Source organism: Callionymus lyra, chromosome 1 (genome assembly GCF_982586985.1).
Source record: "Callionymus lyra chromosome 1, fCalLyr1.hap1.1, whole genome shotgun sequence".
In the NCBI taxonomy this organism is placed as follows: Eukaryota; Metazoa; Chordata; class Actinopteri; order Syngnathiformes; family Callionymidae; genus Callionymus; species Callionymus lyra.
In genome coordinates, this window is record NC_141818.1 from 55,184,244 (window position 1) to 55,207,354 (window position 23,111).

A 23,111-nucleotide genomic window follows, 5' to 3' on the forward strand; every position below is an offset into this window, starting at 1 on the left:
AGTTAATCACGTGTTAATCACGTGTTAATCACATGTTAATCACATGTTAATCACAAGTTAATCACGTGTTAATCACATGTTAATCACAAGTTAATCACGTGTTAATCACGTGTTAATCACGTGTTAATCACATGTTAATCACAAGTTAATCACGTGTTAATCACGTGTTAATCACGTGTTAATCACATGTTAATCACGTGTTAATCACAAGTTAATCACGTGTTAATCACGTGTTAATCACATGTTAATCAGTGATTCCAGTGTCGTGTCATAACAAAGTGTGTGTTGGTGTGTAAATATTGTGTAGTTCTGCACATGAGTGTGTTGTGCTGGCAGGTGAAGTTTTCTTGTCAACATTTTCCTGATAACATTAATAATAACAATACAATTATAAAAATAATAATAACTATAATAACAATGATAATAATAATAATTTCAAATAAAAATGTATAATAATAACATAATAATAATTATAATAAGTATAATAACAATGATAATAACATAATAATAATATTATAATAAGTATAATAACAATGATAATAACATAATAATAATTATAATAAGTATAATAACAATGATAATAATAATCATTTATAATAATAACCATAACAATACAAATAACTCTAATAATAACAATATTACCAAGGTTTCCTCAGAACATGAAAGAAAGCCTCCAGTGATTCTTCATCAACATCTCGACCTCCTGACTTGTTTCTCTGCTTCATGTTCGTCCAGTAAATACTTTCTGCTTCAATTCAATTTGTTCGAGACATTTTCTAATTCACTGTTTCAGCTTCTGCTGGATCAGCTTTGATTTGTGGCTCCAGCAGTAAAATCTGCAGCCGCGACCAATTCAATCTGAAGCTAATCTCATCTCAGCCACTTCTGGGAAAATACTCTGAGCTCAGAGGGTCAGAGGGAGCCTTGTGAGGTCCTCACATCCATGTTGGTTCTTGTATGTTCTTCAGGGTTCCTCAATGTTCCTTCTTCAATGTTCTTCAATGTTCCTTCTTCAATGTTCTTCAATGTTCCTTCTTCAATGTTCTTCAATGTTCCTTCTTCAATGTTCTTCAATGTTCCTTCTTCAATGTTCTTCAATGTTCCTTCTTCAATGTTCTTCAATGTTCCTTCTTCAATGTTCTTCAATGTTCCTTCTTCAATGTTCTTCAATGTTCCTTCTTCAATGTTCTTCAATGTTCCTTCTTCAATGTTCTTCAATGTTCCTTCTTCAATGTTCTTCAATGTTCCTTCTTCAATGTTCTTCAATGTTCCTTCTTCAATGTTCTTCAATGTTCCTTCTTCAATGTTCTTCAATGTTCCTTCTTCAATGTTCTTCAATGTTCCTTCTTCAATGTTCTTCAATGTTCCTTCTTCAATGTTCCTTCTTCAACGTTCTACAATGTTCCTTCTTCAACGTTCCTTCTTCAATGTTCTTCAATGTTCCTTCTACAATGTTCCTTCTTCAATGTTCCTTCTTCAACCTTCTACAATGTTCCTTCTTCAACGTTCCTTCTTCAATGTTCCTTCTTCAACGTTCCTTCTTCAGAGTTCTTCAATGTTCCTTCTTCAGAGTTCTTCAATGTTCCTTCTTCAACGTTCCTTCTTCAGAGTTCTTCAATGTTCCTTCTTCAATGTTCTTCAACGTTCCTTCTTCAATGTTCCTTCTTCAATGTTCCTTCTTCAACGTTCTTCAATGTTCCTTCTTCAATGTTCCTTCTTCAACGTTCCTTCTTCAATGTTCCTTCTTCAATGTTCCTTCTTCAATGTTCTTTAATGTTCTTCTATGTTCCTTCTTCAATGTTCCTTCTTCAATGTTCCTACCTCAATGTTCTTCTATGTTCCTTCTTCAATGTTCCTACCTCAATGTTCTTCAATGTTCCTTCTTCAATGTTCCTACCTCAATGTTCTTCTATGTTCCTTCTTGGGTTCAGATGTTGATGATGATGTGTTTAACGACGACTCTAAGTGAACAAACAGTTTAGAAGATTAAGGAACATTTGAACGTCTCAGACAAACAACTTCATCATCATCTCAGTATTTATCAGCTACTTGTCGCTCACGGTGGTCCATCTGAAGCTTGTCGTAGCTTCCAACTCGCGTCTCTAAACTTCATCAAGTTGTTTGGGAATATTTTCCTAAATAACATTCCTGCTTCGGTTCCGCTCAGGATGTTGAAGATGTTGTTGAAGATGTTGTTGAAGATGTTGATGAAGATGTTGTTGAAGAACACCTGCAGTCACAAGAGTTGCTTCATGAATCTTCACTTCTGTGGTTCGAACATCAGAGTCAAAGACACGCTAAGAACACGTGGAACAAAGAAAGAGATTCTTTACTAAAACTATTATCTATTTCAAAAAGACTAAATACATAATAAAACACATGGAAAAATAGTATCTTACAAAATACAAAATAAATAGAATTTACTGTATTAGAAAATACAATAATGTAACATAATGTTAATGCTAACACAACGTTTATGCTAACATAATGTTAATGCTAACATAATGTTAATGCTAACATAATGTTAATGCTAACATACTGGTAATGTTAACACAATGTTAATGATAATATTATGTTAATGCTAACATAATGTTAATGCTAACATAATGTTAATGCTAACATAATGTTAATGCTAACATACTGTTAATGTTAACACAATGTTAATGATAATATTATGTTAATGCTAACATAATGTTAATGCTAACATAATGTTAATGCTAACATAATCTTAATGCTAACATAATCTTAATGCTAACATAATGTTAATGATAACATAATGTTAATGAGAACATAATGTTAATGCTAACATAATGTTAATGTTAACACAATGTTAATGCTAACACAACGTTTATGCTAACATAATGTTAATGCTAACATAATGTTAATGCTAACATAATGTTAATGCTAACATACTGGTAATGTTAACACAATGTTAATGATAATATTATGTTAATGCTAACATAATGTTAATGCTAACATAATGTTAATGCTAACATACTGTTAATGTTAACACAATGTTAATGATAATATTATGTTAATGCTAACATAATGTTAATGCTAACATAATGTTAATGCTAACATAATCTTAATGCTAACATAATCTTAATGCTAACATAATGTTAATGCTAACATAATGTTAATGAGAACATAATGTTAATGCTAACATAATGTTAATGCTAACATAATCTTAATGCTAACATAATGTTAATGCTAACATAATGTTAATGATAACATAATGTTAATGCTAACATAATGTTAATGCTAACATAATGTTAATGCTAACATAATCTTAATGCTAACATAATGTTAATGATAACATAATGTTAATGCTAACATAATGTTAATGCTAACATAATGTTAATGCTAACATAATGTTAATGATAACATAATGTTAATGCTAACATAATGTTAATGCTAACATAATCTTAATGCTAACATAATGTTAATGATAACATAATGTTAATGCTAACATAATGTTAATGCTAACATAATGTTAATGCTAACATAATGTTAATGCTAACATAATGTTAATGCTAACACCGTTGGTCTATTACGCTCCAGCCTCATTTATCAATCCAGGCTTCATATCTTCTTCTTCTTCTTCTTCTTCTTCTTCTTCTCTAACGGTGACAGTTTGACTCGACCTGGACTCTGAAGGTCAGATTCTAAGTTTGTCTAAACGAAGTTAAAGCTTCTCCTGACGTGTAGAAGTGATTTAGTGTCAACAGGATCCAGCTGCAGCTCATGAGGAGCAGCTTGAAGATCCATTCCTGCTTCACACTTGAAACAAACCTGCTTCTGTGGTGAAGATGTTTGACTCGAGACGTGATCCTTATTTACGACTCGGTTATCTTGTCGTGTGCAGCGTTTGTTTGTGTCGTTGTATCAGTTTTTCAATTTGTACCTTTTAAACACAAGTTAACACTAGAATCCAACAATTTTTAAAAAAAAATGTCAACTGTAATCCAACAATTTAAACTATAATCCAACAATTTTCAACTACAGATATTTATCGACTAAAAGGATTTGAAAGATAAAAGTTATTTCTTCACTGAAAACAATATTCATTTTAAACTTTAAAGTCTTTGCTTCAAACTGTAAGAAAGTTTTTCTCCCGTCATGAGCTTCAATCATTTCTCTCTCGACCCTCGAGCGTCAACGTGATTGATTGATTGATTGATTGATTGATTGATTGATTGATTGATTGATTGATTGATTGATTGATTGATTGATGATTGATCTGCACAATAATCGGATCAATTCATTTGTGTCTTCGCTGCTCAAAGCCTGCCTTCAACTCAAGTGTGTTCAGCGTCGGCAGGAATTCAAAGAATCCGAGGTCGTTCCTCCATGTATTTTGCAGCCTCAGTAAAAAAAGAAACAATCGTTTGTTGTTTGAAGTTAAATCAGTCGATTCATGATTTCTATGATTCACTGATAATAACCTGCTGTGTGTTTGATGTTCCTCCTCACCTGAGGGGGCGCTGTGAGCACCTGCAGGTCCTGGGCTCACAGAGTTTAATTATATCTTGAATCTAAAATAGAAACTTTAACTTTAACGAGAGTCGACTCGTCTCTTTGAACTTTGAGGCGGGCTGTTGTGTTGATGTTGTTACTGTTGTGTTGATGTTGTCACTGTTGTGTTGATGTTGTGTTGATGTTGTCACTGTTGTGTTGATGTTGTGTTGATGTTGTCACTGTTGTGTTGATGTTGTCACTGTTGTGTTGATGTTGTGTTGATGTTGTCACTGTTGTGTTGATGTTGTGTTGATGTTGTCACTGTTGTGTTGATGTTGTCACTGTTGTGTTGATGTTGTGTTGATGTTGTCACTGTTGTGTTGATGTTGTGTTGATGTTGTCACTGTTGTGTTGATGTTGTCACTGTTGTGTTGATGTTGTGTTGATGTTGTCACTGTTGTGTTGATGTTGTGTTGATGTTGTCACTGTTGTGTTGATGTTGTCACTGTTGTGTTGATGTTGTGTTGATGTTGTCACTGTTGTGTTGATGTTGTCACTGTTGTGTTGATGTTGTGTTGATGTTGTCACTGTTGTGTTGATGTTGTGTTGATGTTGTCACTGTTGTGTTGATGTTGTGTTGATGTTGTCACTGTTGTGTTGATGTTGTCACTGTTGTGTTGATGTTGTGTTGATGTTGTCACTGTTGTGTTGATGTTGTGTTGATGTTGTCACTGTTGTGTTGATGTTGTCACTGTTGTGTTGATGTTGTGTTGATGTTGTCACTGTTGTGTTGATGTTGTCACTGTTGTGTTGATGTTGTGTTGATGTTGTCACTGTTGTGTTGATGTTGTGTTGATGTTGTCACTGTTGTGTTGATGTTGTCACTGTTGTGTTGATGTTGTGTTGATGTTGTCACTGTTGTGTTGATGTTGTCACTGTTGTGTTGATGTTGTGTTGATGTTGTCACTGTTGTGTTGATGTTGTGTTGATGTTGTCACTGTTGTGTTGATGTCGTCACTGTTGTGTTGATGTTGTCACTGTTGTGTTGATGTTGTCACTGTTGTGTTGATGTTGTGTTGATGTTGTCACTGTTGTGTTGATGTTGTGTTGATGTTGTCACTGTTGTGTTGATGTTGTGTTGATGTTGTCACTGTTGTGTTGATGTTGTGTTGATGTTGTCACTGTTGTGTTGATGTTGTGTTGATGTTGTCACTGTTGTGTTGATGTCGTCACTGTTGTGTTGATGTTGTCACTGTTGTGTTGATGTTGTCACTGTTGTGTTGATGTTGTCACTGTTGTGTTGATGTTGTTACTGTTGTGTTGATGTTGTTACTGTTGTGTTGATGTTGTCACTGTTGTGTTGATGTTATTACTGTTGTGTTGATGTTGTCACTGTTGGGTTGATGTTGTCACTGTTGTGTTGATGTTGTCACTGTTGTGTTGATGTTGTCACTGTTGTGTTGATGTTGTCACTGTTGTGTTGATGTTGTCACTGTTGTGTTGATGTTGTCACTGTTGTGTTGATGTTGTCACTGTTGTGTTGATGTTGTTACTGTTGTGTTGATGTTGTCACTGTTGTGTTGATGTTGTGTTGATGTTGTCACTGTTGTGTTGATGTTGTCACTGTTGTGTTGATGTTGTGTTGATGTTGTCACTGTTGTGTTGATGTTGTCACTGTTGTGTTGATGTTGTGTTGATGTTGTCACTGTTGTGTTGATGTTGTGTTGATGTTGTCACTGTTGTGTTGATGTCGTCACTGTTGTGTTGATGTTGTCACTGTTGTGTTGATGTTGTCACTGTTGTGTTGATGTTGTGTTGATGTTGTCACTGTTGTGTTGATGTTGTGTTGATGTTGTCACTGTTGTGTTGATGTTGTGTTGATGTTGTCACTGTTGTGTTGATGTTGTGTTGATGTTGTCACTGTTGTGTTGATGTTGTGTTGATGTTGTCACTGTTGTGTTGATGTCGTCACTGTTGTGTTGATGTTGTCACTGTTGTGTTGATGTTGTCACTGTTGTGTTGATGTTGTCACTGTTGTGTTGATGTTGTTACTGTTGTGTTGATGTTGTTACTGTTGTGTTGATGTTGTCACTGTTGTGTTGATGTTATTACTGTTGTGTTGATGTTGTCACTGTTGGGTTGATGTTGTCACTGTTGTGTTGATGTTGTCACTGTTGTGTTGATGTTGTCACTGTTGTGTTGATGTTGTCACTGTTGTGTTGATGTTGTCACTGTTGTGTTGATGTTGTCACTGTTGTGTTGATGTTGTCACTGTTGTGTTGATGTTGTTACTGTTGTGTTGATGTTGTCACTGTTGTGTTGATGTTGTGTTGATGTTGTCACTGTTGTGTTGATGTTGTCACTGTTGTGTTGATGTTGTGTTGATGTTGTCACTGTTGTGTTGATGTTGTCACTGTTGTGTTGATGTTGTGTTGATGTTGTCACTGTTGTGTTGATGTTGTCACTGTTGTGTTGATGTTGTGTTGATGTTGTCACTGTTGTGTTGATGTTGTCACTGTTGTGTTGATGTTGTGTTGATGTTGTCACTGTTGTGTTGATGTTGTGTTGATGTTGTCACTGTTGTGTTGATGTTGTGTTGATGTTGTCACTGTTGTGTTGATGTTGTCACTGTTGTGTTGATGTTGTGTTGATGTTGTCACTGTTGTGTTGATGTTGTGTTGATGTTGTCACTGTTGTGTTGATGTTGTCACTGTTGTGTTGATGTTGTGTTGATGTTGTCACTGTTGTGTTGATGTTGTCACTGTTGTGTTGATGTTGTGTTGATGTTGTCACTGTTGTGTTGATGTTGTGTTGATGTTGTCACTGTTGTGTTGATGTCGTCACTGTTGTGTTGATGTTGTCACTGTTGTGTTGATGTTGTCACTGTTGTGTTGATGTTGTGTTGATGTTGTCACTGTTGTGTTGATGTTGTGTTGATGTTGTCACTGTTGTGTTGATGTTGTGTTGATGTTGTCACTGTTGTGTTGATGTTGTGTTGATGTTGTCACTGTTGTGTTGATGTTGTGTTGATGTTGTCACTGTTGTGTTGATGTCGTCACTGTTGTGTTGATGTTGTCACTGTTGTGTTGATGTTGTCACTGTTGTGTTGATGTTGTCACTGTTGTGTTGATGTTGTTACTGTTGTGTTGATGTTGTTACTGTTGTGTTGATGTTGTCACTGTTGTGTTGATGTTATTACTGTTGTGTTGATGTTGTCACTGTTGGGTTGATGTTGTCACTGTTGTGTTGATGTTGTCACTGTTGTGTTGATGTTGTCACTGTTGTGTTGATGTTGTCACTGTTGTGTTGATGTTGTCACTGTTGTGTTGATGTTGTCACTGTTGTGTTGATGTTGTTACTGTTGTGTTGATGTTGTTACTGTTGTGTTGATGTTGTTACTGTTGTGTCGATGTTGTCACTGTTGTGTTGATGTTGTCACTGTTGTGTTGATGTTGTTACTGTTGTGTTGATGTTGTTACTGTTGTGTTGATGTTGTTACTGTTGTGTTGATGTTGTTACTGTTGTGTTGATGTTGTTACTGTTGTGTTGATGTTGTTACTGTTGTGTCGATGTTGTCACTGTTGTGTCGATGTTGTCACTGTTGTGTTGATGTTGTTACTGTTGTGTTGATGTTGTCACTGTTGTGTTGATGTTGTCACTGTTGTGTTGATGTTGTCACTGTTGTGTTGATGTTGTCACTGTTGTGTTGATGTTGTCACTGTTGTGTTGATGTTGTCACTGTTGTGTTGATGTTGTCACTGTTGTGTTGATGTTGTTACTGTTGTGTTGATGTTGTTACTGTTGTGTTGATGTTGTTACTGTTGTGTCGATGTTGTCACTGTTGTGTCGATGTTGTCACTGTTGTGTTGATGTTGTTACTGTTGTGTTGATGTTGTTACTGTTGTGTTGATGTTGTTACTGTTGTGTTGATGTTGTTACTGTTGTGTTGATGTTGTTACTGTTGTGTTGATGTTGTCACTGTTGTGTTGATGTTGTCACTGTTGTGTTGATGTTGTCACTGTTGTGTTGATGTTGTCACTGTTGTGTTGATGTTGTCACTGTTGTGTTGATGTTGTTACTGTTGTGTTGATGTTGTCACTGTTGTGTTGATGTTGTGTTGATGTTGTCACTGTTGTGTTGATGTTGTCACTGTTGTGTTGATGTTGTGTTGATGTTGTCACTGTTGTGTTGATGTTGTCACTGTTGTGTTGATGTTGTGTTGATGTTGTCACTGTTGTGTTGATGTTGTCACTGTTGTGTTGATGTTGTGTTGATGTTGTCACTGTTGTGTTGATGTTGTCACTGTTGTGTTGATGTTGTGTTGATGTTGTCACTGTTGTGTTGATGTTGTGTTGATGTTGTCACTGTTGTGTTGATGTTGTGTTGATGTTGTCACTGTTGTGTTGATGTTGTCACTGTTGTGTTGATGTTGTGTTGATGTTGTCACTGTTGTGTTGATGTTGTGTTGATGTTGTCACTGTTGTGTTGATGTTGTCACTGTTGTGTTGATGTTGTGTTGATGTTGTCACTGTTGTGTTGATGTTGTCACTGTTGTGTTGATGTTGTGTTGATGTTGTCACTGTTGTGTTGATGTTGTGTTGATGTTGTCACTGTTGTGTTGATGTCGTCACTGTTGTGTTGATGTTGTCACTGTTGTGTTGATGTTGTCACTGTTGTGTTGATGTTGTGTTGATGTTGTCACTGTTGTGTTGATGTTGTGTTGATGTTGTCACTGTTGTGTTGATGTTGTGTTGATGTTGTCACTGTTGTGTTGATGTTGTGTTGATGTTGTCACTGTTGTGTTGATGTTGTGTTGATGTTGTCACTGTTGTGTTGATGTCGTCACTGTTGTGTTGATGTTGTCACTGTTGTGTTGATGTTGTCACTGTTGTGTTGATGTTGTCACTGTTGTGTTGATGTTGTTACTGTTGTGTTGATGTTGTTACTGTTGTGTTGATGTTGTCACTGTTGTGTTGATGTTATTACTGTTGTGTTGATGTTGTCACTGTTGGGTTGATGTTGTCACTGTTGTGTTGATGTTGTCACTGTTGTGTTGATGTTGTCACTGTTGTGTTGATGTTGTCACTGTTGTGTTGATGTTGTCACTGTTGTGTTGATGTTGTCACTGTTGTGTTGATGTTGTTACTGTTGTGTTGATGTTGTTACTGTTGTGTTGATGTTGTTACTGTTGTGTCGATGTTGTCACTGTTGTGTTGATGTTGTCACTGTTGTGTTGATGTTGTTACTGTTGTGTTGATGTTGTTACTGTTGTGTTGATGTTGTTACTGTTGTGTTGATGTTGTTACTGTTGTGTTGATGTTGTTACTGTTGTGTCGATGTTGTCACTGTTGTGTCGATGTTGTCACTGTTGTGTTGATGTTGTTACTGTTGTGTTGATGTTGTCACTGTTGTGTTGATGTTGTCACTGTTGTGTTGATGTTGTCACTGTTGTGTTGATGTTGTCACTGTTGTGTTGATGTTGTCACTGTTGTGTTGATGTTGTCACTGTTGTGTTGATGTTGTCACTGTTGTGTTGATGTTGTTACTGTTGTGTTGATGTTGTTACTGTTGTGTTGATGTTGTTACTGTTGTGTCGATGTTGTCACTGTTGTGTCGATGTTGTCACTGTTGTGTTGATGTTGTTACTGTTGTGTTGATGTTGTTACTGTTGTGTTGATGTTGTTACTGTTGTGTTGATGTTGTTACTGTTGTGTTGATGTTGTTACTGTTGTGTTGATGTTGTCACTGTTGTGTTGATGTTGTGTTGATGTTGTCACTGTTGTGTTGATGTTGTGTTGATGTTGTCACTGTTGTGTTGATGTCGTCACTGTTGTGTTGATGTTGTCACTGTTGTGTTGATGTTGTCACTGTTGTGTTGATGTTGTCACTGTCGTGTTGATGTTGTTACTGTTGTGTTGATGTTGTTACTGTTGTGTTGATGTTGTTACTGTTGTGTTGATGTTGTTACTGTTGTGTTGATGTTGTTACTGTTGTGTTGATGTTGTTACTGTTGTTTCGATGTTGTCACTGTTGTGTTGATGTTGTCACTGTTGTGTTGATGTTGTCACTGTTGTGTTGATGTTGTCACTGTTGTGTTGATGTTGTCACTGTTGTGTTGATGTTGTGTTGCTCATGAGTTCAGTTCAAATCAAACGCGAGTGAAAGTCATTCTTGTGTTACGACGTAACGAACGACACAATGCGACTCTGTTTCCCCGCACGACTGGGACGCGATGACATCATCACACCTGATGTTGGACATGAAGGTCGTGGTTCTCGTCAAACGACTAATGAAGACGTTGTTCTGCTTCAAACCTGCTCACGACAACATGCTGTTGCTAGGCAACACTTCCCTGCTGCTCTGGGATCAGTTTAGCTTTGGCTGAACTTCAAACCTGCTGCCAGGTCTGACCTGAGATCTGCTCACGAGTCCAGGCTTCAGAAGCTTCAGGAGCGTCTGCAGCTTCAGGAGCTTCAGGAGCTTCAGGAGCTTCAGGAGCTTCAGGAGCGTCTGGAGCTTCAGGAGCTTCAGGAGCTTCAGGAGCTTCAGGAGCTTCAGGAGCGTCTGGAGCTTCAGGAGCTTCAGGAGCGTCTGGAGCTTCAGGAGCTTCAGGAGCTTCAGGAGCTTCAGGAGCTTCAGGAGCTTCAGGAGCGTCTGGAGCTTCAGGAGCTTCAGGAGCGTCTGGAGCTTCAGGAGCGTCTGGAGCTTCAGGAGCTTCAGGAGCTTCAGGAGCTTCAGGAGCGTCTGGAGCTTCAGGAGCTTCAGGAGCTTTAGGAGCTTCAGGAGCTTCAGGAGCTTCAGGAGCTTCAGAAGCTTCAGGAGCTTCAGGAGCTTCAGGAGCGTCTGGAGCTTCAGGAGCTTCAGGAGCTTCAGGAGCTTCAGAAGCTTCAGGAGCTTCAGACGCTTCAGGAGCGTCTGCAGCTTCAGGAGCTTCAGGAGCGTCTGGAGCTTCAGGAGCTTCAGAAGCTTCAGGAGCTTCAGGAGCTTCAGGAGCGTCTGGAGCTTCAGAAGCTTCAGGAGCGTCTGCAGCTTCAGGAGCTTCAGGAGCGTCTGGAGCTTCAGGAGCTTCAGGAGCTTCAGGAGCTTCAGGAGCGTCTGGAGCTTCAGGAGCTTCAGGAGCTTCAGGAGCTTCTGGAGCTTCAGGAGCTTCAGGAGCTTCAGGAGCGTCTGGAGCTTCAGGAGCTTCAGGAGCGTCTGGAGCTTCAGGAGCTTCAGGAGCGTCTGCAGCGACGCCATCAGAACCTCCGACCCACGGTTGATCATGGAGATGTTAGGAGGACCTGGAGGAGACTTTAGGAGTAGATCAGAGCCAACAAAATATTTAATCAGTTGAACATTTCAAATGTTTAAACTATGAATTAGTTTTATTTAAATGTTGTAGTTTTTTATTTAATTTTAATTTTAATCATTATTTTATTTATAATTATTGACAATTATGTTGTTGTTGTTCTGGTTGTTGGTGTTCTTCTGGTTGTTGTTCTGCTTGTTGTTGTTATTCAGGTTGTTGTTGTTATTCTGGTTGTTGTTCTGCTTGTTGTTGTTATTCTGGTTGTTGTTCTGGTAGTTGTTGTTCTGGTTGTTGTTGTTCTGGTTGTTGCTGTTCTGGTCGTTGTTGTTGTTCTGGTTGTTGTTCTGGTTGTTGTTTTTCTGGTCGTCGTTGTTATTCTGGTTGTTGTTATTCTGGTTGTTGTTCTGATAGTTGTTGTTCTGGTTGTTGTTGTTGTTCTGGTTGTTGTTGTTCTAGTTGTGGTTGTTCTTCTGGTTGTTGTTGTTGTTCTGGTTGTTGTTATGATAGTTGTTGTTCTGGTTGTTGTTCTGGTCATTGTTGTTATTCAGGTTGTTGTTGTTATTCTGGTTGTTGTTCTGGTAGTTGTTGTTATTCTGGTTGTTGTTCTGGTAGTTGTTGTTCTGCTTGTTGTTGTTATTCTGGTTGTTGTTCTGGTAGTTGTTGTTCTGGTTGTTGCTGTTCTGGTCGTTGTTGTTCTGGTTGTTGTTTTTCTGGTCGTCGTTGTTATTCTGGTTGTTGTTGTTATTGTGGTTGTTGTTCTGATAGTTGTTGTTCTGGTTGTTGTTGTTGTTCTGGTTGTTGTTGTTGTTGTTGTTGTTCTAGTTGTGGTTGTTCTTCTGGTTGTTGTTGTTGTTCTGATAGTTGTTGTTCTGGTTGTTGTTCTGGTCGTTGTTGTTATTCAGGTTGTTGTTGTTATTCTGGTTGTTGTTCTGCTTGTTGTTGTTATTCTGGTTGTTGTTCTGGTAGTTGTTGTTCTGGTTGTTGCTGTTCTGGTCGTTGTTGTTGTTCTGGTTGTTGTTTTTCTGGTCGTCGTTGTTATTCTGGTTGTTGTTGTTGTTCTAGTTGTGGTTGTTCTTCTGGTTGTTGTTGTTCTGGTTGTTCTTCTGGTTGTTGTTGTTGTTGTTCTGGTTGTTCTTCTGGTTGTTGTTGTTGTTCTGGTTGTACTTCTGGTTGTTTTTGTCGTTCTGGTCGTTGTTGTTGTTCTGGTCGTTGTTGTTATTCTGGTTGTTCTGGTAGTTGGTTTTCTGGTTGTTGTTGTTGTTCTGGTTGTTGTTGTTCTGTTTTTTGTTGTTGTTGTTGTTCTGGTTGTTGTTCTGGTTGTTGTTGTTGTTCAGGTTGTTGTTGTTCTGGTTGTTGGTGTTCTTCTGGTTGTTGTTCTGCTTGTTGTTGTTATTCAGGTTGTTGTTGTTATTCTGGTTGTTGTTCTGCTTGTTGTTGTTATTCTGGTTGTTGTTCTGGTAGTTGTTGTTCTGGTTGTTGTTGTTCTGGTTGTTGCTGTTCTGGTCGTTGTTGTTGTTCTGGTTGTTGTTCTGGTTGTTGTTTTTCTGGTCGTCGTTGTTATTCTGGTTGTTGTTATTCTGGTTGTTGTTCTGATAGTTGTTGTTCTGGTTGTTGTTGTTGTTCTGGTTGTTGTTGTTCTAGTTGTGGTTGTTCTTCTGGTTGTTGTTGTTGTTCTGGTTGTTGTTATGATAGTTGTTGTTCTGGTTGTTGTTCTGGTCATTGTTGTTATTCAGGTTGTTGTTGTTATTCTGGTTGTTGTTCTGGTAGTTGTTGTTATTCTGGTTGTTGTTCTGGTAGTTGTTGTTCTGCTTGTTGTTGTTATTCTGGTTGTTGTTCTGGTAGTTGTTGTTCTGGTTGTTGCTGTTCTGGTCGTTGTTGTTCTGGTTGTTGTTTTTCTGGTCGTCGTTGTTATTCTGGTTGTTGTTGTTATTGTGGTTGTTGTTCTGATAGTTGTTGTTCTGGTTGTTGTTGTTGTTCTGGTTGTTGTTGTTGTTGTTGTTGTTCTAGTTGTGGTTGTTCTTCTGGTTGTTGTTGTTGTTCTGATAGTTGTTGTTCTGGTTGTTGTTCTGGTCGTTGTTGTTATTCAGGTTGTTGTTGTTATTCTGGTTGTTGTTCTGCTTGTTGTTGTTATTCTGGTTGTTGTTCTGGTAGTTGTTGTTCTGGTTGTTGCTGTTCTGGTCGTTGTTGTTGTTCTGGTTGTTGTTTTTCTGGTCGTCGTTGTTATTCTGGTTGTTGTTGTTGTTCTAGTTGTGGTTGTTCTTCTGGTTGTTGTTGTTCTGGTTGTTCTTCTGGTTGTTGTTGTTGTTGTTCTGGTTGTTCTTCTGGTTGTTGTTGTTGTTCTGGTTGTACTTCTGGTTGTTTTTGTCGTTCTGGTCGTTGTTGTTGTTCTGGTCGTTGTTGTTATTCTGGTTGTTCTGGTAGTTGGTTTTCTGGTTGTTGTTGTTGTTCTGGTTGTTGTTGTTCTGTTTTTTGTTGTTGTTGTTGTTCTGGTTGTTGTTCTGGTTGTTGTTGTTGTTCAGGTTGTTGTTGTTCAGGTTGTTGTTCTGGTTTTTGTTGTTGTTCAGGTTGTTGTTGTTCAGGTTATTGTTGTTCTGGTTTTTGTTGTTGTTCTGGTTGTTGTTGTTGTTCAGGTTGTTGTTGTTCTGGTTTTTGTTGTTGTTCTGGTTGTTGTTGTTCTGGTTGTTCTGGTCGTTGTTGTTTGTCTCTGCTCACGTCATGTTTGACGTTGATAATATTTCACCATAAATAATTTGTGACTGAAGCAACATTTACGTTGTTTGTGACGTTGAAGAATCACTTCCTTCACTCGTTCGTCTCATTTACATACAACGAGTCGTATCAGCAGAAACAACACAAAATATCTCATCACACTCAGGACTAGATGAGCTTCAGCAGGAGTGAATCCCAGCTACTCGGGGGACACGACGGGACACCCTGGACATTATGATCAAAACTCTCTTTAATCAATGATCTGAAGTATTGATCACACGCTGACACGTCGAGCTACGACTCTTGCAGGTTGTTAAACCAACAACGTTGTGTGTGTCAACATGCAACGACTGTTGTGTGTCTTCAACACATGCAACAATTGTTGTGTGTCTTCAACACATTGATCGATTGTTGTGTGTCTTCAACACATTGATCGATTGTTGTGTGTCTTCAACACATTGAAATATTGTTGTGTGTCTTCAACACATTCAACAATTATTGTGTGTCTTCAACACATTCAACGATTTGTTGTGTGTCTTCAACACATTCAACGATTGTTGGTTGTCTTCTAACCATTGAAATATTGTTGTGTGTCTTCTAACCATTTAAATATTGTTGTGTGTCTTCTAACCATTGAAATATTGTTGTGTTCTTCAACACATTCATCGATTGTTGTGTGTCTTCTAACCATTTAAATATTGTTGTGTGTCTTCTAACCATTAACATATTGTTGTGTGTCTTCAACACATTCATCGATTGTTGGTTGTCTTCTAACCATTGAAATATTGTTGTGTGTCTTCTAACCATTTAAATATTGTTGTGTGTCTTCTAACCATTGAAATATTGTTGTGTTCTTCAACACATTCATCGATTGTTGTGTGTCTTCTAACCATTGAAATATTGTTGTGTGTCTTCTAACCATTGAAATATTGTTGTGTTCTCCAACACATGCCAGTTGTCGTGTGTTCTTCTCCCTCCGATGACATGAAATTGTCGTGAGAGTTTGTGACGTGTGTGTGGTTTGCAGGTGAACGAGGAGACGGTGGAGGTGCTGGTGGTGCAGTACCCTCACATCAAGTTCAGCACCATGATGCAGGACTGCAAGAGGACCCTGGCGCTGGCCTACCAGATGGGCTGGAGCCCGAGCGCCTCCAACACCTCGTAGCTTCCATCGCGACAGGAAACTTTTAAAATCTTCTTTTTATTCTCGTGGAAACACCAGCGAGTTTGTCGTCAACATCTCCAGGTGTGCGTCCAGAACGTCGACACGCGCCGTGAGTTGTGTTGACGCAGAAGTTTGTCGAACACTTGAGACGCTGGTGTAACTTCCAGGTCAGTGTTGGTCAGTTGTGTAACTACAGAGGTTCCTCTGAGACACAAGTGCATGTTTAGAACCTGAAGCTTCACGGCGTCCAGAGAGAAGATGCTTGAGTGGCTGAAGATCTTCTCACAGCAGTCGTTACACTTTCACACTCGCGCCTTAAATCACAACAACTATTAGCTTCTCCGTTGCTAACGATTTTCAAACTCACCTCAGGGACTTGAACCAGTAACAGGTTATTAATAATAATACGTTAATGTCGCTTTTTACTCTGTTTTTCAACTATTTAACTCAGTTTTATGTTTCTTTCCTTTTTATTCTTTTGAACTTCTGTCTCGTTAGCATCACGTTAGCTCTTTACTAAAGCTACGTCTTATATGTCTTAGATATATTCTGTCGTTAATTAGCGGAAATAATTGTTAAGACATTACTAATTAATAATTGTTACCATTAATCCTGCTCTCAGAGTTAGCAGCACAGAGCTAGCAACTTACTTGGAAGCTATGTTAGCATCCACAGGTGATGTTTATGTCACCTGTGGATGCTAACATGCTATGCTAACAATTGGATACAAGGAGGCTAGCATGCTATGCTAACAATTGGATACAAGGAGGCTAACATGCTATGCTAACATTTGAATAATAGGACGCTAACATGCTATGCTAACAATTGAATAAAAGGATGCTAACATGCTATGCTAACAATTGAATAAAAGGATGCTAACATGCTACACTAACAACAAGTGGATGTTGAAATATTTGAGTTTCTGAGTGAAAATGAATAAAAGAGTAAAAAGTGTCAAATCAAGTCCCGACATGAACTTTCTTCTCAGTCAAAACTCATTTAAAACTATATTAAACAATAATCAACAATAATAAATAATGATAAACAATAACAAACAATGATTAACAATAATAAACAATAATTAATAATAACAAACAATAATAAATAACGGCTGCTGTGAAAAGACCCGAGAGAATGAAACATGTTATAAATGGATATAAAGATATATTCGGACACGCGTGACTTTTATTTAACCTTGGATTGATTTCTGAAGTATCGACGTGTATCATTAGTGTAGTTGATTAGTTTAAGTTAAGTGGTTAGTTAGTGAAACACAAGTTACTTCAGATGCAAAAATCCAGGATATTTTTCTAAGTTTGTCAGAAAACGTTCATGAATATAAAGAAGTTTCACTTCCTTTGTTTCTTCGTTTGCACTTTTCTTCTTGTTTGTTCAGATTTACATGAAGATGAATAAACACGACGACTTCAAACCTGCTGAGGAACTGAGTGTGTTTTTGTTGCCAAGAAAATATTCAACATTTTTACGTATAAAACTGTCGTCGAGTCGTTACTGGATTAAATATTGAAACATAAACAAAGCTTCACTTTATTTATTTCTTTATAAATCTCTATAGTTTTATATTTTAAAGACAAAAACATTTGACAATTTTGATCGAAAGTAAATTCAATCTTTGAATTTGAATGTTCTCTCTGCTGATTGGTCGAGGCTCAGGGGGCGGAGTCAAGATGCTGCCGCAGGAACACGACTCGTTTGATCTTCTTCGCTGTCAATTATTCATGCTGTGAGTTTTACTTCAATTAGTGTCCGTGGCGAGCGTTGGTCTGGTTCTGGTCCAGGTTCTGGTCCAGGTTCTGGTCCAGGTTCTGGTCCAGGTTCTGGTCCAGGTTCTGGTCCAGGTTCCATCATCAGCTGCTGCAATATTCATCAAGGAGACGCCGCAGGAGCCCTGATTAAACTTTGTAAATATTCATGCGTCGTACATGTTTGATGAGCTGCTGAGTGGATCCATGCTGACCATCAGAAGCAGCTGGACGTGAAGGTCGTCGCCGTGACCCTGACCTTGACCAGAACATGTGAGTTTACAAGATTTCATCCGAGGTCAGGGTCGAGGTTTCAGCAGCATCGAGACTAAAGACTTCAGTTGACTCTTGATCTCCAGATCTTCAGGTCCACGACCTCGAATCTTTCTTCACCTCGACTCAAGTCCCATGTTTCCCTCACTCGAGAACAAACCCCGAGACTCTCAAGTTCGTCCTCCTGCGTCATAACTCCTGCGACATCTCGACTGAGAACCATGGTCTTAGATTTAGTGTCAGTTCATCTTCAACTCACTGTCAGTTTGTCGACTCGATAGATGTTTGTTTCTGTTCAAGGACAAACGTTTGACCTTCAACCATGAGACTCACAGATGATTGACATCTCAACGACTAATCCCATCATGCACTGCAGCAGTTGCGTGTGTGTTGAGTCAATTCAATAAAAACGTTTGAGAGTAAAACTGAGTTATGATCCTAATCTCAGGTTCTAAGAATAGGTGCTCCGCCCTCCAACCGCCTGGCTATTGGTTTAACCCCTGAGGCCCCGCCTCCTCTCTGAGAAAGCTTAATGAACTCGCCGCCCAGCAGGGTTCAGGGGACGAGGTTAGAGGGCTTCGCACCAGTTTGTAGAACCTGAGATTATATTCATAACTCAGGGGTTCTACGTCTTTTGGTGCTCCGCCCTTTACCTGCTTCGCTATTGGTTTAAACCCAAGACGAAGCCCGACGGGATAAATGTACCCCCAGCCGGACGCCGCTCCTGAAGCAGCATCACTAGAGCCGGATCCAAGTCCACTGGAGCCGTGGGCCTGGAAGGGAGGAGCGGAGGATGGAAGGCCAACAGTAGTCAGCCGGCCAACTGTGTGCCAACGTCTGAGTCAGAACCAAAGAGGACAAGTTCTTCTTGCTGGCGAAGAGGTCTGCCATCGAGTGACGACCCGAGACCATATCTCGGCTGCCACCTTTGCCACACTCAGAAGGTTTGACTCCACCTTGTCAGGTTCACGTATGCCATGGCGGTGGAACTGGACAGTTGTGGAGAAGGTGAAGCAGGACGTTGTAAGTTGCCTTCAGCTCTAGCCTAATGGAACTCTTCGTCCGGGGTTGGCTGGAGTTCCAAAACTGGATGTAGTACAAAACCTGAGCGGGAACTTTTCAACCTTGTTCCTGCTTGAGGTCTAGCTTGAGACGACCAGACCATCTCTGAAGCTCACCGTCGGAGCTGCTGCCGCTGATCATATTCCAGCGACGTCTCCACGCTCGCATCCCAACAGGGAGCTCAGATCAGCCTCATCACGCTGGTCCTCCTCGTCGTCGTTGGACCATGATGTCGCTGGAGGACGTGGCGTTGAAGGTCTCGTACGCCTCGTCTCTCAGGTCTGATCTCCACAGGAAGCTGACGACAGGATCCACAATCAGAAACCTCATGATGGGGGTTCAGACAGAGACAGCAGAAGACATGTCCCGGGGGTCAGGAGACACTTGATGACGATGTTCATGATATAACGTCTGTCAGGTCCATGGATCTGTCAGGAGCTCTGAGTTCATCAAGCTTCTCAGACACGAGGCCTCAGGGGTTCAACCAATCGAAGCGGTTAGAGGGCGGAGCACCAAATGACGTAGAACTGAGTCAAAAGTCGCTCGACACAGAAAAATATCTTTAAAGCTGAAGATGATGTTTTCATTCTGATCCCATGACAGACATGTGACACCTGTCAATCAAATGAAAGCAGAGTTTGAATGGAATTACAGATCTTTCACTTTTTATAAGATTTATATATATTCAATAAACTTTATTATGTTTGTTGATATCATTTGTTATCATTTGATATTTGAGTTTCTTCTTTTCTTTTGTTTGTATTGAAACAACAAAAGTCAACGATTGTTTGAAGTTTCTGATCGGATTCTTGACTCTCCTGCCGCGAGCGTCAATCAAACGAGATGCTGTCAATCACTTCCCGTCTACAGTCGCGGCGGCGTCGCCGTGGTTACGCCGGAGTTAATTGCGGCGTTTAGGCTCAGAACGGGTTGAAGGTTAACGAGCGACAGCAGGATGTGGATCTGTTGACATTTCCTGCGACGACAGGAAGTGACACGTCTGTGTTGACATGAGCTCCGTGACATTTGAAAAGTAGTTAATTGTGCAAATCTTTGTTTTAGGCTGAAGGTCGCGACAGTAAGTCTTCAATCAAACCCTCGCTGACCGCGACACGCTCATGAATATTCATCTGCAGGGAAATTAATCTGACGCCAGTTTTTACTTTGAAAGAAACTCCATCGTTTCCACAGTTTCCTCTGGTGTTGTTTCTCCTCCAGGGTCGCGGGGGCAGCAGCTCCAACAGCTCCAGCATCTCCAGCATCTCCAGCATCTCCAGCAGCTCCAGCATCTCCAGCATCTCCAGCAGCTCCAGCAGCTCCAGCAGCTCCAGCAGCTCCAGCATCTCCAGCAGCTCCAGCATCTCCAGCATCTCCAGCAGCTCCAGCATCTCCAGCAGCTCCAGCAGCTCCAGCAGCTCCAGCAGCTCCAGCAGCTCCAGCATCTCCAGCATCTCCAGCATCTCCAGCAGCTCCAGCAGCTCCAGCATCTCCAGCATCTCCAGCAGCTCCAGCAGCTCCAGCAGCTCCAGCAGCTCCAGCAGCTCCAGCAGCTCCAGCAGCTCAAGCATCTCCAGCAGCTCCAGCAGCTCCAGCATCTCCAGCAGCTCCAGCAGCTCCAGCAGCTCCAGCAGCTCCAGCATCTCCAGCAGCTTCAGCAGCTCCAGCAGCAGAAGTCCACGCTCTCCACAGATACATCGTCCAGCTCTTCCTGAGGGACCCGAGATGTTCCCGGGCCAGATGAGAGTCTCTTCAGCGTGTCCTGGGTCCGACCCGTGGCCTCCTCGGATCAGATGTTCTACTGCGAGTCTCTCCTGGACGACTTCCCTCTCTGTGACTCAATCTTCTCCCTCAGGTTTCCATGGTGACGTGTTCGTCCAGATCTTCTCTGGTCGTTGAAGGACATGTGATCCATCAGAACAAACACAATCACGTGTGTTTTTTAAACGTGTTTGATTTGAATCCAATAAAATAACAGAATTAACTTCTACTGACGTCTGTCAATCAAATGATTCTGATTCTGACGATGTTTAAGTTACTTTTAATTCAAACTTCCTGCTCTTGACCTTCAGTCTCAACATAAAACTCTTGTTTTCGTCGTTACTTGAACGTTTGACTCTCAGAGAGAAAATACTTTGTTCCTGAAAAGGGTTTTATTTTGAAAAAAAACAGGATTTTGTTCAAAGTCGTATAAACATAAATACGTGAAAATAAAACAAGTTACTCTGACGTCGTTTCTCTCGTCATCATCTGAAGGGTCTCCATCTGAAGGGTCTCCAGCTGAAAGGGTCTCCAGCTGAAAGGGTCTCCAGCTGAAAGGGTCTCCAGCTGAAGACCTTCTCCTCAGGCCAGAGCTCCGGGTCTCGGCTCCACATATGGTTGTCACTTCCTGTCGTTCTCGCGGCAGAAGTCGGATGTTAGCGAGTCGTGACCCCCTCCCTGAGTGACCCCCTCCCTGAGTGACCCCCTCCCTGAGTGACCCCCTCCCTGAGTGACCCCCCTCCTTGAGTGACACCCCTCACTCCAGAAAACTAGTGTCCGTTTAATCCTCGATCTCAACACCCGTCACTCACCCCCCCCCAGACCCCCCAGACCCTGCAGACCCTCAGACCCTCCAGATCCTCAGACCCTCCAGACCCTCCAGACCCTCAGACCCTCAGACCCTCCAGACCCTCAGACCCTCCAGATCCTCAGACCCTCCAGACCCTCCAGATCCTCAGACCCTCCAGACCCCCCAGACCCTCCAGACCCTCCAGACCCTCCAGACCCTCAGACCCTGCAGACCCTCCAGACCCTCAGACCCTCAGACCCTCCAGACCCTCAGACCCTCCAGACCCTCCAGACCCTCCAGACCCTCCAGACCCTCACACCCTCCAGACCCCCCAGACCCTCACACCCTCCAGACCCTCCAGACCCTCACACCCTCCAGACCCTCCAGACCCTCCAGACCCTCACACCCTCACACCCTCCAGACCCTCCAGACCCTCACACCCTCCAGACCCTCCAGACCCTCACACCCTCCAGACCCTCCAGACCCTCCAGACCCTCACACCCTCCAGACCCTCCAGACCCTGCCCAGGGTGTGTGTTTCACAGCCGGACAGGCGGTGATTTCCCAGGGCGGAGGCCGAAGGTCGCGCTGAGGTCACAGTCACAGCTGTGCAAACCTCCGTGACTCGAGTCGAGTTAGACTCGAGTCACGTGAGAAACATGTTAACACTTGAGCGACTGTTGCAAACATGTTAACACTTGAGCGACTGTTGCAAACATGTTAACACTTGAGCGACTGTTGCAAACATGTTAACACTTGAGCGACTGTTGCAAACATGTTAACACTTGAGCGACTGTTACAAACATGTTAACACTTGAGCGACTGTTGCAAACATGTTAACACTTGAGCGACTGTTACAAACATGTTAACACTTGAGCGACTGTTGCAAACATGTTAACACTTGAGCGACTGTTGCAAACATGTTAACACTTGAGCGACTGTTGCAAACATGTTAACACTTGAGCGACTGTTGCAAACATGTTAACACTTGAGCGACTGTTACAAACATGTTAACACTTGAGCGACTGTTGCAAACATGTTAACACTTGAGCGACTGTTACAAACATGTTAACACTTGAGCGACTGTTGCAAACATGTTAACACTTGAGCGACTGTTGCAAACATGTTAACACTTGAGCGACTGTTGCAAACATGTTAACACTTGAGCGACTGTTGCAAACATGTTAACACTTGAGCGACTGTTACAAACATGTTAACACTTGAGCGACTGTTGCAAACATGTTAACACTTGAGCGACTGTTACAAACATGTTAACACTTGAGCGACTGTTGCAAACATGTTAACACTTGAGCGACTGTTGCAAACATGTTAACACTTGAGCGACTGTTGCAAACATGTTAACACTTGAGCGACTGTTGCAAACATGTTAACACTTGAGCGACTGTTGCAAACATGTTAACACTTGAGCGACTGTTGCAAACATGTTAACACTCGAGTCACGTGAGAAACATGTTAACACTTGAGCGACTGTTGCAAACATGTTAACACTTGAGCGACTGTTGCAAACATGTTAACACTTGAGCGACTGTTGCAAACATGTTAACACTTGAGCGACTGTTGCAAACATGTTAACACTTGAGCGACTGTTACAAACATGTTAACACTTGAGCGACTGTTACAAACATGTTAACACTTGAGCGACTGTTACAAACATGTTAACACTTGAGCGACTGTTGCAAACATGTTAATACTTGAGCGACTGTTGCAAACATGTTAACACTTGAGCGACTGTTACAAACATGTTAACACTTGAGCGACTGTTACAAACATGTTAACACTTGAGCGACTGTTGCAAACATGTTAACACTTGAGCGACTGTTGCAAA

At 40.8% G+C, this 23,111-nt stretch overlaps 1 long non-coding RNA gene across 1 annotated transcript in view; it reads left to right on the plus strand.

The window, feature by feature from the left end:
- Positions 1-17,056, plus strand: part of LOC148090188 (uncharacterized) — a 20,060-nt gene extending 3,004 nt beyond the window's left edge. The window contains exon 2 of the long non-coding RNA XR_015709233.1: positions 15,483-17,056. This is a non-coding gene — a long non-coding RNA (uncharacterized LOC148090188). The remainder of the gene's footprint in view (positions 1-15,482) is intronic.
- The last annotated feature ends 6,055 nt before the right edge of the window (positions 17,057-23,111 follow it).